The following is an 18650-nucleotide window of genomic DNA, read 5'->3' on the forward strand; positions in this document are numbered from 1 at the left end:
AAAATGGGAAATGAGCAGATCTGAATGTCACAATTTGTTCAAATAGCATTTTATGAACACAAGATGTAGTAGTTTCTGTATGGTAGCTTTGATTCATTTTTTCCTTTATCTTGAAGTAAAATACCCATATATTGCTCTTTAGTTTTATGGTTGCATCCAATAGTAACTGACCCCTCTTTGTACACTCTGCAGATGTGAAATATTTTTATTTGTGTTGTATCCCCAGTTGTTATTTGAAAAGAGTGTCAATGTTTATGCCCTTTCTATCCACAGTTGACTCCAAGTCTTTGTTTAAAAAAGAGCAACCATTTTTCCTTTCTATGGTTGCCAGGCTGCTGTTTCTTGGGAGTTCAGAGCTATTCCCTTTGTTTTGCCACTGCTTCTACGAGTTCTCAAAATATTCCTTACTTTCCTGCTTATAATTATTCCATCTTGGTCCTCCACCAGTACCATGAATACTGTGCAATATCCTCTCTATGCCTAAGATCCACCCAAAGGATTTAGGATACCATGTTTTATCAAATTTTGGTGAGTTCATTGTTTTAGGCTTTAGTTTTCAGTCTTATACTACCTCATGATGTTCTGTAGAATTTTAAAAGCACGAAAGAACTGAATAGAATGTGTGTGGCAGGTCTGAGTCTCCAAGTTGGATCCCATTAGTTTAGGATCCATACCCTCATATTTGGGGTTGGACCATGTTCTGGGGTTTAAAGACATGAATCTTTCAAATTCTTCTTATTCTTCATGAAGGCTGAATAGACCTGAATTAGCTAAGCCATTGAAGTTTAAAGTACTCACAGAGAGAGCTTGAATTAGTACTGCTAAGCTATAAAATGGAAATAAGTTTTATAAAAGGTATTTTATAATAGTTATAACTAAATTATATTGAGTATAAAATTTAATTCAGCATTTAAAAATTTTTACCTAATTTATTTTATTGATTTAGTTATTTTGTTTTTTATTTATTGTTGATAGTATTACAGTTGTCCCCCACTTACCTCTACTTTGCTCCCCTACACCAAGCCCCCACCCTTCCCCAGGCCTTCCCCACACTATTGTCTGTGTCCATGGGCTATGCATATGTGCATATATGTTTTTGGTTAATCTCTTCCCATCCCCTCCTGCTCCCAGCCCTCTGAGATCTCTCAGTCTTTTCCATGCATCCGTGCCTCTGGACCTATTTTGTTTGTCAGTTTATTTTGTTCATTAGATTCCACATATAAGTGAGATCATGTGATATTTGTTTTTCTCTAACTGGCTTATTTCCCTTAGCATAAAACACTTTTTTTTTTTTTACAGCCACACAGTATTCCATGGTGTAAATATACCACAGCTTTTTTATCTACTCATTTATTGATGGGCACTTGGGCTGTTTCTAGATCTTAGCTATTGTAAATAATGCTCTATGAACATAGGGATACATGTATTCTTTCTAACTGGTGTTTTGAGAATTTTAGGATATATTCCCAGAAGAGGGAATGCTGGATCATAAGGCAATTCCATTTTAATTTTTTGAAGAAACTCCATATTGTCCACAGTGACTGCACCAGTCTGCATTCTTAACAGCAGTGTACCAGAGTTCCCTTTTCTCCACATCCTTATCAGCACTTGTTGTTTGTTGATTTATTGATGGCAACCATTCTGGCAGGTGTGAGGTGACACTTCGATGTAACTTTAATTTGCATCTCTCTGATGATTAGTGATATTGAACATTTTTTCATATGTCTGTTGGCCATCTGCCTGTCTTCTTTGGTCATTTTTAAATTCGATTGTTTGCCTTTCTGGTGTTGAGTTGTTTGACATTTTTGTATATTTTGGAAATTAATTCCTTATCTGATATACCATTGGTGAATGTGTTCTCCCATCCAGTGGGTTCCCTTTTCATTTTGTTGGTGGCTTTTTTGTTGTGCAGATGCTTTTTAGTTTGGTGTAGTCCCATTTTTTTTCTTTTCTTTGTTTTTCTTACCCTAGGAGATGTATTGGTGAAAATATTGCTATGTGACATGTTTCGAGACTTTTGTAGTTTTGCGACTTACATTTAAGTCTTTTTTTCCATTTTGAGTTTATTCTTGTGTATGGTGTAAGTTTGTGGTCTAGTTTCTTTTTTTTTGCATGTACCTGTCCAATTTTCCCACCACCATTTATTGATGAGACTATTGTACTCTATTGTATGCTTTTGCCTCCTTTGTCAAATATTAATTGACCATATTGGCATGGGTTGATTTCTGGGTTCTCTGTTCTGTTCCATTGGTCTATATGCCTGTTCTTCTGTCAGTACCAGGCTATTTTGATTTAAATGGCTTTATAGTATAGTTTGATATCCGGTATTGTGATCCCTCCAACTTTGCTGTTCTTTCTCAAGATTGCTGTGGCTATTTTGGGTCTTTTTTGGTTCCATCTAAATTTTTGGAATGTTCTATATCTGTGAAATATGCCATTGGTATTTTAATAGGGATTGCTTTGGGTAGTATGGACATTTGAATGATGTTAATTCTTCCAATCCATGAACACGGTATATGCTTCACTTATTTGTATCTTCCTGTCTTTCCTTTTTCAATGTCCTATGGTTTTTCTTGGTTAAGTTTATTCCCAGGTATATTATTTTTGTTGTTGTTGCAATGGTCATTGGGATTATTAGTTTAGTTTCTCTTTCTGAGAGTTCATTATTGGTGTATAAAAATGGCATTGATTTCTGGATGATAATTTTGTATCCTTTGCCAAAGTCATTTATTAAATCTAGAAGTTTTTTGGTGGAGTATTTAGGGTTTTCTATGAATAATATCATGTCATTTGTGAATAATGGCAGTTTTACTTATTTCTTTCTAATTTTGATGCCTTTTATTTTTTCTTCTTGCCTGATCACCGTGGCTAGGATTTCCAGTACTATATTGAATGAGACTGTGAAGGCGGACATCCCTGTTGTGTTCCTTATCTTAAGTGAAACACTTTTATTTTTTGCCCATTGAGTGTGATATTGGTTGTAAGTTTGTATGTTGAGGTATAGTCTCTCTATTTCCTCTTTGCTGAGAGTTTTTATCATAAACAGGTGCTGTATTTTGTCGAATGCTTTTTCTGCATCTATTGATATGATCATGTGATTTTTAGCCTTCATTTTATTTATGTGATGAATCACATTTATTGATTTGTGAATACTGTACCAGCTTTGCGTCTCTGGAATAAATCTCATTTGATCATGGTGTATGATCTTCTTAATGTGTTGCTGGATCCGAATATTTTTTTGAGGATTTTAGCATCTATGTTCTTTGGAGATATTGCCCTGTAATTTTTTTTTTTTATGTTGTAGTGTCTTTATCTGGTTTTGGAATTAGGATAATACTGGCCTCATAAAAAGGGCTTGGAAGTCTTTCTTCCTCTTGAATTTTTTGAAATAGTTTGAGGAGGATAGGGATTAATTCCTCTTTGAATGTTTGTGACAGGATAAATGAAGAAAGTGAGACAATATATAGAAACTTTTATAGCAATTTGGCAGTTATTACATTTGTGTTGGTTCTAATAAAAAATGGGGCTGGAGTTTTGTGTCTTATTTATTTTACTTTATTTTTTCTAGTAATTAGTTTTTATTGTATTTACAACATTATTAGTATGAGACCAAGTGGGGAGAAAAGAAACTGTTTCTTCACCACAGATAGTTTGAAAAGCAAGCAATGACTTTTACCTGTTTTCACCCCTCTGGACATCCTAAACTTGACTGAAATAGGTGGTTTCCCTATTCCAGGTAACTGCAAAACGATCACAGGAAAGGTACTTTAACACTGAAGAGGGCACAAAAATTATTTGAGTAATATATCCAGAGCAATGGTCTAGAATAGGGATAGGGACAATCTGGCCTTCAGGCCATATAAGGCCCATGAAATCATTTTGTCTGGCCCTGCCAAGGCATTAGGGGTGAGCTAATTAAATGTTTGATCAAATATAGCAGGCTAATTTTTAAGTTAATAAGTTAGTATGGCCAATGAATGATGTTATAAATATCCAAATAGCCTTTGGCAGAAAAAATGTTCCCTATCCCTGGTCTCTAGACTGTGATCTAGACATGCTTAGTAATTAAAATATGATTCTTTGATTTCTGAAATCAACATCAAAGTCTTCTGCACAAAGAGTCAACAACGATTCTCACCTAGTGTGACCAAGAACAATGCCTGTTCCTGTCTAGCATGACTTTTTCTACCCTTTGCCAATATTACTATTTATGAGTGACTGCTAATTCTTTACAAGTTACAACTTTATTCCTGCTCTTATGTGTCGCACTTATAGGTAAGAATTATTGAGATACTCAGTCATGGACTTGTCCCTGCTTTCTGACAGCATCCAATCTAGAACAAAGCCCTGCTCTTCTGGACTCTTCCCCGAATCACCCAACAAAAGCCTACATCCTGTTAAGAGGCTTTTTTTTCTGACACTTTTTATTACTGAGATGTTAATGGTTCCCTCTGGTATGCATTCTCCCTCCATGCAATTTGTAATAAACCCTGCTTGTCAACTGCAGTTGAGCTCCTGGTGGTTTTTGGTTGGAGGGGTTGACATGCTTTACCCCTCTGCTTCTACATCTTTGAAGTGAGCATCCAGTGGTCAACAGTGATGGTGATGGCAGGCATTTCACACTCTTCTCAGTGGGAAGACACTTCTGGCTGAGAATCCCAGCTGAAAATAGATTTTTTTACTCCACGGAGCCCTAGCATTTGCTCTGTAACACCATTAAATCTCCCCTGGCCGTAGTGGCAGCTCGCAATCATATTTTGTGGTCTACAAATTTGCCAAAATAAAGGATTGTTTGGTTAGTAGGATTTATGACATGTATTTCATAAACATAAGGAAACTGGAATTTTTCTAGGCTTGCTAGAACAATATGGCCTTGTTAGTTCTCCTGGGTTATCATTAGAGGAAACTGGTTGGGAGTGGAAGAATTAACTGGTGATGGCTCCTTTGGGTTACCCAGTTCAGTGATTTCCTCGTGAGTTAATCAAGGGTGTTGTTCTAGGACAGAAGTTTTCAATTTTTTTTCACATTTGGAATTTTCCCATCCAATGAAATCACTAGTGGTTATCTAATAAAATAATATGTAACATGGATAAACTTAAGAAAGGCCTGGTGAGAAAGCAAGATGTGAGATGTTCCTCGTCCTGGTTCCTCGTCCTCCTGTCCTGTTCTCATTCCAGACCACTCCTCACACATCTAACAGTGACCATCACTGCTAGGGCAGGAGGTCTTGGAAGCTTAAGGTTAGCAATTTGGGAAACACAAATAGAACCTCTTTTCTAAAATATCTGATATTCACAGTTGGTTAATACTTGAGTCATTTTATGCTTTTTAGATTTGGGGCATGGCCCAATGAAGTCTTTGTTGATTAACTCAGAAAGAAAGCAGCTTTAGGATTTCCTTGCTGTAAGGCTTTTGCTTTGGGATTTGGTCCCTTCAAAAACATGGTCTTGTCATGCCTCTTTCAGAAAGTCTACCTGTAGAGGCATTTTTTAAAGAAGTCTATTTAAAAAAATTATTATGAGATAGTATACCTGGGATTGAGAACATTTGACCAGTGATTGTAAGTACAGCTCAATCTAGTAAATGAAATGTTTGATACTAAAAATAGATACAACTCTGTAGCTATTTATCATGGACTTAGAAAAGAGGGTTTTCCAGCGCTGACCTTTAGATATTGACATTTGAACATCTGCTTTTTATGAGAAGAACCTGATCGCTACTGGCCAGTCACCTTCCACCTTTTCCTTCGGTGGAACATGTAGATAGAAGGTGTCATGCATTTTATTGATGGGATAAGAGGGATATTTGTGTTTTCAGGGTTTACATGTTGATTTAGAAGACCTTGAAGTTCTGAGGAACAATGCAGTGAAGCCTTGTTTCAGCTCTAGGTACCTACACCAGACAGTTTTAGCAAGGCCTTACCAAGAATGTTAATGCATCTTTCACACAGCCTGGCTCCTAGGAAATCAATGATTGTTACTACAGTTCCCTCTTTTTTTCTGTCTGTAGTTATTGGTCCTCAAGATTTTGTGATTGATAATGATAATTAAGGTTGCAAAGTAAGAAACACTGCAGTTAGTTAATCTAGCCTGTGACCTAATTTGTGGAAAAAGTCTTCTCTGAAGTGAATACCTTGGTGTGAATCCTGTAATTTTCAGATCATCTTCTCCACCTGATATAGAGCTCCTTTATCATATTTCTTTCAGAGTCTCCAACCTCTGCTCTGAAGACTTCTAAGGATGGGAAACTCACTACTTTCCATCGTATTTATCTAGATCTCTGCCGCATGGAAAGTTCTTCCTGAGGTTCTACTTAGAAATATGAAGTGAAAATATATTTTTCCACTTATTAGATTCTTCAGTGTTGACAAAGATATAGTGATAATGCTTACCCTCTTACTGTTGTTATTACAATACTTGGGTTTTGCATAATGAACACTTGATCATTCAGTGTACATGCAGCAAACTACTTCATTTTTAGGAAACATTTTCCTTATTAATGTGATTTATGTCATAGCCTGGCTAGAATGGAATTAACCAGACGTAAGTCACAATCTTAACATTCCTCTCAGGCTTTACATTTGATCAAATATTTTAAATTATGAATCTCAGAGTGAGCCATTTTTGGGAGAGCAAAAAATAATTCTATGGCATTAGCTTGTATATATTGTTATTCATAGTCTTCCCAACTGTTCATTTCATATCTCTTTCATTAGGTGATGGTGGTTGATATGCTATCTTATATCCATTTTTTTTCAATCTAGAGTTTTTTTTAAATAATAATAAAAAACAACTACAAGGAGTATGCATTTTCTATAACTTTGTGGAAACAGTTGAGGTGAGACAGAGATAAAGGGAGCATGGTGGGTCCCTAGCTTGAACTACCAGAAAATTCATTTTTGAAGTTAAATGGCATTATCAAAGTGGTCTTGATGATTTTTTTTTTAATTAAGTGATAGGACTTCCCAACCCCAGTTTAAATGTATGAGATTTCTGGAAGGCTTACTTTTGTCTGGTGATGTCCCTAAGTGGAAGTTCTTTATAGATTGAGAGGACTGTGCTATTAGATGCCTGGGTGTCATATGAACATGGCAGGACCCAGTCTGAGCATGTGAAGCCCAAGAGAAAACGAAGAGCAGCACTTAGTGAGAGATTCTGCAAATGTTAGCAACCAAACACAGTGGGAAACGTTTTATTTAGCATTATCTGTGAAACACTATGCTTTTAACACAGTGATTGGAATCTTGGGGCAATACTTCCTTTGGGCTTGCAGGATACTTGATCTTGCTTAGAGGGTGCCAATATTTCATGCTTTCCTGCCTGGCTTCATATAGTCCTTTATTGTGCATACCTGGCTCTGAGGATGGTATTAACTGGCTGCCAGGACAAGAATGCGGACTAAGCATAGTGATGCGGGTTCAGATCAAATTAAGTCCCTGTGAGATACCTGTTTCTGTTTGGTCAGCTGCATGCATTGTCACCTTTGGCTTCAACTATGGGACCACATTTAGACTTGATATAATGATGAGGGGAGACTCCAAGCCATATTGGTCCTAGAGCCTCACCATTGATCTACAGTTTTCAGGGAGGGGACCCATTTTATATACTGCACTTGGAAAAATGTTAATAAAAGTATATTAATTTATAAGGATGCCTTTACATTTGGGCTGTATTTATAGAACTACCTTCTTACTCTTTCCCATACTTAAAACTTGGGGGTTGGAATTAGATCAGTGATTCTTTCTGTTCCACCTATTGGACCTTATATTATGAAATATTTTGTAAACCAGATAAAATGCTTATTAAGTAATTAATCATTTCACACTAGCTGTTAATAATTAAAAAAACATAAAATTGCTGGTCAAAGTTCCCAATGAGTACAAATTACTCTCCCTGTACACTGGTTCATATATTTTCCAATAAAGAGATTAAATTATTCATAGACCTGTACCAATTTCTTCAGCATATGACACAGTAACAGTCATTCCAGATCTTCATTACTGCCTCCACTGGTTCTTATGGGCCCAGGAATCTAAAATTAGGAAATTATTAACTATAAGCTTCCCGAGATCCCAGGACTGACGTTCTTTCTATGACTCTATAACTAAGTTGGTGTTTTATTTATCCTTGTGGACAGTGCATTTGATCCCAAGGAAGAAATCAAAGCATCACACTGACCATTATTTAATTAATCATAGTCTGAAGTGGGAATGGCATAGGTGAGTGTTACTTTTCCAAACTTTGAGATGTGGTCACTTTCTAATAACGCTTTATCTACATTTTAAAATTAATTTTTAAATCACTAAGTATATGTGTCCTGTGTTTATGAAGGCACTGGGGAACTTCTAATAAAATGTGGAAATAACCATGTAAAGAGAAATATATGTATACGTATATACGTATATGTATATAATGTATATACAAACACACATACATATGTAAGTATACAGTTATGCATTGTATAATGAGGTTTTTGTCAATGACTGACCCCATGGAGAATGGTGGTCCCATTAGATTATAATGGAGCTATAAAATTCCTATGACCTAGTGATGCTGTACTCATCTGTTTGTGACCAAGCTGATGTACACAAACCTACTGTGCTGCCAGTCATATAAAAGTATAGCACATACAATTAAGTACAGTCCATAATACTTAATAATCATAATTACTATTTTACTGGTTTATGTATTTACTACACAATACTTTTTATTATTTTAGAGAGTACTCTTTCTACTTATAAAATAAGTTTTCTGTAAAACAGTATGACCTATTAGGACAGCAGCAGCCTTACACATCTCATATTTACTGAGTCTCTTGATTGAATGCTTTTTTCTCTTGTGCTTGATTTAATCTCATGTTGTTTTGTACAGTAACATGCTCTAATGTTTCTTACTATATGATTATATATAATGATGTTCACACAATAATATATAATATATGTTATGATATTAACAATAATAATAATATTTCTATGATATTCACACAATAACGAATTGCCTAACTATGGATTTCTCAGAATGTATCCCTGTTGCTAAGCAGCACATGGCTGTGTGTGTGTATATGTATGAGACTGTTCCTTGGACATGCTGTAAGGGAAGTACCAAGTTACCTCACCAAAAGAATGTAGTGCCAGCTGTGTTGATGAAGCCATTTCCCTGGCAGAGTTCTTCATATGTTGCATTTGAAGAATATGCAACTGAAGCTGAGACTCATTGTTCTCCCCAAGGGGCCTCTAACCTTAGTGGGCATCAGGATCTCCTGGAGAGCTTGTGAGGACATGGATTGCTAGAGTTTCTGATTCTAGTTACATTTCTAACAAGTTCTCAGTGATACACTCCATAACTCTACTGCCTGTTTCATGTTTGTGTGCAATGATACTGGATACTGGTTTTTCCCAGCTGACTAACTGTCTCTGGTATGGAATTTCAGCTTTTTTTTTTTTTTTTTGGTGGTATGTAGTGCTGTCTTGGCCCTTGCCCACTGCCCAGTCATAATCCCAGCCAGTTTGACTCAGCACCTGTCAGTCCCAGATTGGATTAAGTGTGTACAACTACAGCTTCCTCTCTTGGTTCCCTTGCCTGGAGTCTACATGTTCCTTGGAAGCTCCCAGTGAGTGCCATCTCCCCAGGCCAAGTTCCGGTGGAATACAGAAACTGAGTGAAATTGGACATGCCACTTAATGTGTCTGATTCTCAGATTCCTCTCTTCATTCATATAAAGATTTCCTGATGGTAGGTGGAACTTAGAAGTGGATAGTCATGTAAGTTATTCAGTAACCAGTAGTCACTAAGAGGTTCTCTCAAGCTTCTAAATCGCTTTGCTTTCAAGAACTTGTGTGGGGCTGTGCCATGGACAACACAGAGGCCTCAAGATCTTCAGTTGTCCTGGGGCTATCATGCTTCTTGGGCTCCCATGAGTCAACCCTGTACTCTCCATGCATCAGTTCTATGCTTTACCCACCCTCTTCTGTATATTCACTTTCAACCTAGATGATCTCTTCCAATTTTATGGCTTCAAATACCATCTATACAGTGATGCCTCTGTATGGCCCTGACTACTCCTCCCAACTCCAGACTTCTAAGGGTATCCTGCTGCCTACTCAGCTTTTCCACTTGGATGTCTAATAGTCATCTCAATTATAACTAGGCCGAAGATTAATCCTTCATAGCCACCCCTGCACGATTTCCTCCAAAAATAAGTCTGGGCACTGTTTCTCAGGCCAAAAAACTAGGCTTATGCTAGATTTTTCTTTTTCTCATCTCTCCCATAAAATCCATAAATAAGTCTTGAGGTTTTTCTACAAAATATGTTCTGAATCTACTTATTAAATCTTCAAAGCTACAACTTTTGTCCAAACCCTCATTTCTTCCCTGGATACTGCAGTGACCTCCTGTTTTTTTGTTTGTTTGTTTGTTGTGTGTGTGTGTGTGTGTGTGTGTGTATGTATGTGTGTGTGTGTTTTGTTGTTGTTGTCCATTTTGCCCCTTTTTGTCCTTACATAGAAGCTGAAGCGAACTTTCTGAATTTGGTGAACTTTTCTCTAAAGCCTCCAGTCACTTCCCATTAAAATCTTACCATGACTTTTAAGATTCTCATGTCAGTAGTTCCAATAATCATTGTTTATCATGATCACCTAAAGAACTGTTAAAAATATATAGGTGCCTATACCCCAACCCCAGAGATGCATTAATTTGGTCCAGGGGAAGGCTCAGCATGAGTAGATTACATGCTGCTCCAGATAATTCTCATATGCATCTAGAGTTGAGAATCATTGTTGTGTTCAAAAGGCCTCTAACCTTGGAAAGTATGAGATTCCCATGGAGGGTTTATTCAAACAGATTTCTGGGCGCCAATTTGGGTATCTGACTCAGTAGGTCTGTGGAGGGGCCTAAAAGTTTGTATTCCTACCACATTCTCAGGTGACATTTTGAGAACCACTGTTCTTCCAGATGTGGTCTTAGCACAGTTCTCTGATATCATCCCTTTGTTCACTATATTCAGCCAGTTTTGGCTTCCTTTTATCATTTGAATAATTTAAATTTTTCCCATCTCTGACCTTTTGAAAATTCTGTTTCTTAAGACTTCTGAGAATACTCTTTTCTAGATCTTTAAATAGAGGTTCCTACTCCTCATTTGGGTGTTGACAGATTCCATTTCCTCAATATGAATTTCCCTGGCCATTCTAGCTAAAACAGAAACCCTAGTCATTCTATACTATATCAGTGTTTTAAATCTTACTTGTAGCCATTATTTGCATCTCAAATTTATCAAATTAATTTTTTACATTTATTGTTTGGGGGAGGCATGTTTGTCTCTACTAAGGACAAGAACTTCCCCCACTGGGTTTTAAACAATGCTTGGCATAAAGCATGTTCTCAGTGAATTAATATTGACAGACTGAATGGTGTGAATATTGCAATAGAGGATGTATTACTATTTTGAATGGTGAATTATAGACCTTTCTTTGATGTTTTTAGATTTCTCTGTGTGTAAGTTTCACAAATGAAAGGAGTGCTATGAACTTAAAAGTTTAACTTTTCTAAGATTTCATCTAAATCAACTCCATTAACCTGAATAGTGTTTCAATGCTGTGGTTTTTATAATTAAATTTTTTCTCCTCTCGTTTTTCAATCTCCTCTTTTTTCATATAGAGCAAGTAAAGGGGGCAACATCATACTGAGTTCAACCCACACTGAGTTCAACACCATAGTAACAGCATAGTGTGTCTCTTAAATTAATTTACTCCTATTAGGCAACAAAAACAGATACAGATCAGCATGGCTTCCTGTTGCTTAATTTTTTTTAAAAGACATTATAAAATACTATGCTTTTGATTAATTCCTTGGAAGAAAATAAATTGTGCTTATGTGTTGATTTTCCAGTCAAGGATGTTACTATAGCAACCTGTAGTTCTTACTGAGCACTGATCACATAAATTTTTGTTTATAGGCTTTTCTTTCATGCTAACCTAGAAATTCCATAAGAGTTGGACCCGTGTCTGTAATGATTACTCTTGTATCCACAAAACCAGGTACCATGCTTGATACACAATAGGAACACAATAAACATATGATGAGTTACTGAAATACATTCCGTGGACAATCTGCTGGCTATCACCTTCCAGATCTCATGAAACTTAATTGAATAAATGCTTCTTCTGTGCAAAATTCCTCTCCTTCCTTTCCCTTTGGTACCTAGAACTCTGCCTTCTAACCGTTCATTTCTTCCTGTGGTTTCTCCTTGATGGAACATTAAAATGTTTCTCAAGCCAAGTATGGAAAGCCACACCTCTTTAGTTTCTTGGATTGTTTGACTCCTTTTAGACAAGTACCAGACTTTCCAACTCTGTGTCCCTTGGTAACTCCCAGGATTTTTTATATTCCAAGGAGTGAATTCTTCCTCTTTCTGCTTCTTAAGAGAAAATAAATGGATTGATTGACACCTAGATAGAACTTGGCTGAGTCTTGCATTCATTCAGTAAGTATTTATTGAGAATCTACTGCAATGCTACCTACTTTCAGTGCTGAGGATGTAATGCAAAAGAGGCAACGCAAAAAGCCCCTATGGAGTTCAGATAGAGTGGGAAATACAGACATTACTTTTTTAAAATTGATTTTATTATTTATACTATATTATTTACTTTGATTTATTTATTTATTCCAACACCATTTATCTTCTCTCTGTCCTCTTCCACCTCCACCCGCCCCTCTCCCCCTTGTAATTTTCACACTATTGTCCATGTCCATGAGTTCTCTTTTTTCCTTTTTGTTCAATTCCCCCCTCACTCCCCACCCCAACCCCAACCCCCCACCAAAGCTGTCTGACTGCTCTCTAACTATGATCCTGCCTCTATTTTGCTTGGTAGTTCAGTTTGTTCATTAAATTCCACATGCTTTTTAAAAAGTCACCCAACTGTGTAAATAAAGATAAACTGGCATAACTGTTATAAAGGAAGGAGACATTGTTTTATGAAATAAATAACGAAGTCATGTGACCTAATGTAGGAATCAGGGAAGGTTCCCTAAGGAAATGGTAGCTGAGGTGACTTTTTAAGGATGGATAGGAGTTCCCTAGCTAAGGTTCTCATTGAGCATATTTTATGAATTAAGAGGACAAGGGAGAACACAGGGTCAGATTATCAGGGTTGGCAGAGATACAGTTTGACTTCCAGAAGAAAATGAATCTGTCACTGTGATCCTCCTGAGCAACCACAGATGTTTAATCAGACCACCAATACTAGTTATACTTTATGAGCACTGACTATTATGTGTGAAGCAAAGATCTGTCCTTTAAGGGAATTATCTTAATCCTGACAACAGTTTCCATTTATGGGTTAGACGTCCAGAGGAATGCATGTCTTGTCCTGTGTCTCACACAAGACTGGATACCTGCATTCAGAATCTGTTTCCCACTGTTATATAATTCTGGTACCAGGGAATCTTCCTAATATTGCAGATAGCTTGAGCAGTTTGAATTCAAACATAGACACATACTAGTATGTAGATCTCTATTTATTTATGCATTCCCTATCCATATACATATGTACACAAAGGTATACATATGTATGTTTATATAAAATAGACCATGTGGGTATTTAGGTGTAAATATATATAATATACTAGAGCAGTGGTTCTCAACTTTCCTAATGCTGCGACCCTTTAATATAGTTCCTCATGTTGTGGTGACCCCCAATTTCATTGTTACAAATTGAACATAATTAAAGCATAGTGATTAATCACAAAAAACAATATGTAATTATATATGTGTTTTCCGATGGTCTTAGGCGATCCCTGTTAAAGGGTTATTCGACTCCCAAAGGGGTCGCGGCCCACAGGTTGAGAACCACTGTACTAGAGGCCTAGTGCACGGATTCATGCACCGGTGGGGTCCCTCGGCCTGGCCTGTGCCCTCTCATAATACAGGACCCCTCGGGGGATGTCGGAGAGCCAGTTTTGGCCTGATCCCTGCAGGCCAGGCCAAGGGACCCCACCGGTGCATGAATCCAGCACTGGGCCGGTTTTGGCCTGATCCCCGCAGGCCAGGTTGAGGGACCCCACTAGTGCACCATGCACCGGGCCTCTAGTATGCATATAAGATCTTTGGTTAATCTCTTCCTGCCCTCCCCCCTTCTCCCTTCTCTCTGAGATTCATCAGTCTGTAACATGTTTCCATGCCACTGGTTTCTGTTCCTGCATTGAGCATCTGCCCCCTGGTGGTCAGTGTGCATCATAGCTACCGGCTTGTCGGCCGGTTGCTTAGGCTTTTATATATAGAGATAAGTATACATAGTTAGTATATATTGAAGCTGAAAATCTAATCTTAATGATTTGAAACCAAGCAATATGACTATGAAAAATTTGCTGGATGGGATAGCCAGGTGAGCACCAGCAACTAACACATGGACTGAGTTGTTTTCTATCAAATTGGAGTGCCTAGCTGCAGCAGGTGAGTGAATTTCATTATGGCAGGTGAAAAGCTTCTGCATCTGGCCTTATCCTCTGCCACTAAAGCAGCTCATCTCTGTCCACAGTAGCTGCTTATAGTTTTAAATAGCACACCCTGGACTCTCTCTGCCAACTTTTCTCAAGCCAGCCAGGGTTACCGTGGGGCCAGGGTTGCACAAATGATGCCACGATGCCGTCTGAGTGAGGCCAGGGAAGGGGTTAGTGAATTGGCCAGCTGCCTGGGCACCAGTGCAGGGAAGCCAGGGAGCTGTGCAGCAATTTCCTGCTTGGGGTGAGGCCCTAGAAGGCTGGAGCTGGCTAATCCCAGCCTCTTAAATTCTTTTGTGATTCTTCACTACCCCCTCTCCCACACACCCTCGGATTGCTCTCCGAGAAGAATTTGATTTGCACTGTCCACAGGTACAAGGGGATCATAAAGCCCCATCCCACTCGAGCTGATAGTCATTTTGCCTGGAATTTCCACTATTAGAAAATGCAAATATCATACTCTTTATGAGTTTTCAGCTTAGGTCAAATCGCATTAGCAGTGGAGCAGACTTGCTCCTTGAAGGACACTGAAGGTATAGGAGAAAGGAAAGGAGAGGTGAGGTGGACTGTGGAGACGAACCATATGTCAGGAAAAGTCTGAAGAATCAGGCAATGCCTGGGAAAATAGACCATCAGGAAGGAGATGAACAAAAGAAAAGGCTGTACATTTCCCGTTCTTCACAGTTTTACTTAAGTCTGATCTTGACTTTGCCCATTCTCTTTCTTTGGAGGGTGAGGACAAAAGAAAAGGAGCAGATTAATTCTTATAAGTTTCTTTAGGTGTCATTTCTATCAAGGTGATGAACTGTTCCACACTAAGTAGGAATGATAAGTAGCTTCTTGTCTGAACCATCCTAATTGCCTCAGCAATGGTTTTCTTTTTTAACTTCAGATGCCCCTCTCATAATTGGTGAAATTTCAGGGAGAAATTTGAGGGCAGACTTTTTTCTAAGTTATATCGTGCTGATGAAACACTTCTTAGTGGACGGAATATCTGGCCACTGCTTACTTCTGGCTCATTTACTGAGCCATGGACTTACGTAGGGCTTGTCTAGAGTGGAATATTTCTCCTCTGTGAAATGGGATCTCTCTAAGGAGAAGCATTTACTCTGACTAAATAGGAGTGGGGTCCCAAGCCTCTGCTTTGACTCTCAGTAATATGGAGCAGATGCCCTTCCCAGTGTAGGCCACCATGGAGATGTGAGCACACCTCGAAGGGGAATGTAAGGGTCTGCGTGTCCTCCCAGCGTTTTAGCCGTGGAGCTGCAGGGCCCTTGGCTATTGTAGAACCATTCCCACTTACGGATGAGGAAAGTAATGCCCAGAGAAGTTGAGCGCTGAAATCCATGTCACACATTTCTAATTATGAGAGAAAGAACTGGGTTCACAACCCTGTGTCCGGCATCTTCCCTGTGTAACACCCGGTTCTGAATCCGGATTACTCCTGAGGGGTCTCGGGCAGCGTCCTATCCTCTCCAATTCAGTTTTTCCTTCTCCTCAGCTTACTCAAATGCTTGGTTTGGCAATATAAGATGGTTATTTATTTCACTATTTTATTTGAGCTGGCTGCCCTCTGCCTACTTCTCATGGAGCATAAATTCTCATAAGCCAATTACGTCCTTTAGAAAATATATATCAGACTAACAACACGCATTTTATTTCATAACAATAAGAAGCATACTGGTTAAGAACAGACTGTGGAGAGCAGTATGAATCCCAGCTTCATCACCTAGGCGTAAAACCATTCTAAGTCTCCTGTTCTCATTGCTAACATAATAAATAATAAGTTGTTATTATTTATCAATATTTTGAGAATAAATTATTGTGAGAATAAATAGCCCATGTAAGCACTTAGTAAAGGTCCTGAGACATAATAAATATTCAGTAACAATAATTATTATGCTTTTTAGTTATGCTCAGTGTTTTACTTTATTACTCATACTGCATTGTCATTGCCTCGACTTTAAAAATCATAAAACATGTCAGCATGCACTTATTTAGACAAGGCTAGTGTTGTTTTCACCATTAAAACAGCAGGTCTCTGACAATTCTGAGGATCAGGTATGTATAGGTACCTGCATACTTTTCTGCCTTCATCCTTCTTATCCTCCTTTCTTTCCATCCTTCCTTCTCTCTGTTGCTTTCTTTTGAAGTCTCTCCCTTTTACTTACTTTTGAAAGGACTTGAGGAGATCTCATCTTAGGACAGTGACAGCTATGTCACTTAAGGAAAGATCAGAGCAAAGACCATGTCAAGGAAGTGAATGGGAGTATTTTCAAGCATATGAAGGGAACAAGATTAAACACTTAGGAAATAAAGATTGCTCGAAAGATTTGGGCAGTTAAAGCTTAAAAGGAAATACATTAGGATAAACATTGTAGTCCTGACAATGGAAAACAAGATACATTAAATCTTCAAAGGTAAATTATTTCTTACTCAATTTGGCTAAATTTAAATTACAATAATTGTAGACCCTACTTATGTAAATCAAATATTGATCACTCAACTGTACTTGTGACAATCTTTGCATTTACAAGTCACATTTTCATGTCATTTTTTTTGTCTTTTAACATGGTCTGATTATAATGTGGTTATATGTTAAAAGATATTGCTCAGATTATGCATGGAAATAATTCAATATCAAAATGAGCCACTTTTGAGTGGGTTGTGTATTGATATTTTCACTAATTTTTTGTTGTTAATCCTCACCTGATAATATTCCATTGATTACAGAGAGTGGAAGGAAGCGGGGGCAGAGAGGGAAAGGAAGAGAAGGAGATAGACATTGATGTGAGAGAGACACATTGGCTGTCTCCCACATGTGTCCCAACCCAGGGCTGGGGAGTGAACCTGCAACCCAGGTATGTGACTTTGACCAGGAATCGAACCCCAAACACCTACACTCTAACCACTGAGCCACTAGCCTGGGCTTCACTAATTTTCTAACAAGCAATAGGGATGAGTCATGCAATTATTTAAAAAAAAACTATTTTAAAGTTTTCAATATAGGTTCTTCATACTTAAACCTAATTATAATTTAATATAACATTTAGAATTTCTTCAGATATTACATTATACAAGTGAGATAATAAGTTTTCTTTTATATTAATTTTAGAGACATTTGCATGCAATTTCACTGTTTTATTTAATTTGTTTTCACTGTACTGGAAAACAACATGCTTATTAAATATGTAGGACAACATTGTTCTTAGGGTTTTGTTTTTTTTAATGTTAATTGTGTAAACAGGTAAGAAGTCCAGAAACTGTGCTTTTCAGGAAAAAGAAAAGAGGAATTATTACTCTGAGTCTGTGTACCTTCATGAAATTGTAAAGATATTGCCTCAAAAATTATTGGAAATAGAAAGATTTTTCTTCCTTTAATGTATGCATCAAATGTAGATTGAATGTACACTCTGCCTACATTTTATTTTCTTTTTTTAAAAATAAATCTTTATTGTTCAGATTATTACAGTTGTTCCTCTTTTTCCCCCCATAGCTCCCCTCCACCAAGTTCCCACCCCACTCCAGGCCTTCCCCCACCTACCTCACTGACCTTGTCCATAGGTAAAAGCTCTTTGTCCAATCTATTCCCGCAACCCCTGCAACCCTTTCCCCCCAAGAATTGTCAGTCTGCTCCCTTTCCATGCCCCTGATTCTATTATATTCACCAATCTGTTCTGTTCATCAGGTTTTTTACTCATTTGATTTTTAGGTTCACTTGTTGATAGATATGTATTTGTTGTCACTTGGTTGTTCATAATTTTTTCTCTTTACCTTTTTTTCCTTCTTCCTCTTCTTAGAGAATATCCTTCAGCATTTCATATAATACTGGTTTGGTGGTGATGAACTCCTTTAGCTTTTTCTTGTCTGTGAAGCTCTTTATCTGACCTTCAATTCTAAATGATAGCTTTGCTGTGTAGAGTAATCTTGGTTATAGGTTCTTGCTATTCATCACTTTCTATATTTCTTGCCACTCCCTTCTGGCCTGCATAGTTTCTGTTGAGAAATAAGCTGACAGTCGTATGGGTACTCCCTTGTAGGTAACTGACTGTTTTTCTCTTGCTGCTTTTAATATTCTCTCTTTGTCTTTTGCTCTTGCCATTTTAATTATGATGTGTCTTGGTGTGGTCCTCTTTGGATTCCTCTTGTTTGGGGTTC

At 37.7% G+C, this 18650-nt stretch overlaps 1 protein-coding gene across 2 annotated transcripts in view; it reads left to right on the forward strand.

Moving 5' to 3' along the window:
* Positions 1 to 18650, forward strand: part of ADAMTS3 (ADAM metallopeptidase with thrombospondin type 1 motif 3) — a 243941-nt gene that overhangs the window by 30566 nt on the left and 194725 nt on the right. The window lies entirely within an intron of this gene.

Source organism: Myotis nattereri (assembly GCF_964212035.1).
Source record: "Myotis nattereri genome assembly, chromosome: 1".
Classification (NCBI taxonomy): domain Eukaryota; kingdom Metazoa; phylum Chordata; class Mammalia; order Chiroptera; family Vespertilionidae; genus Myotis; species Myotis nattereri.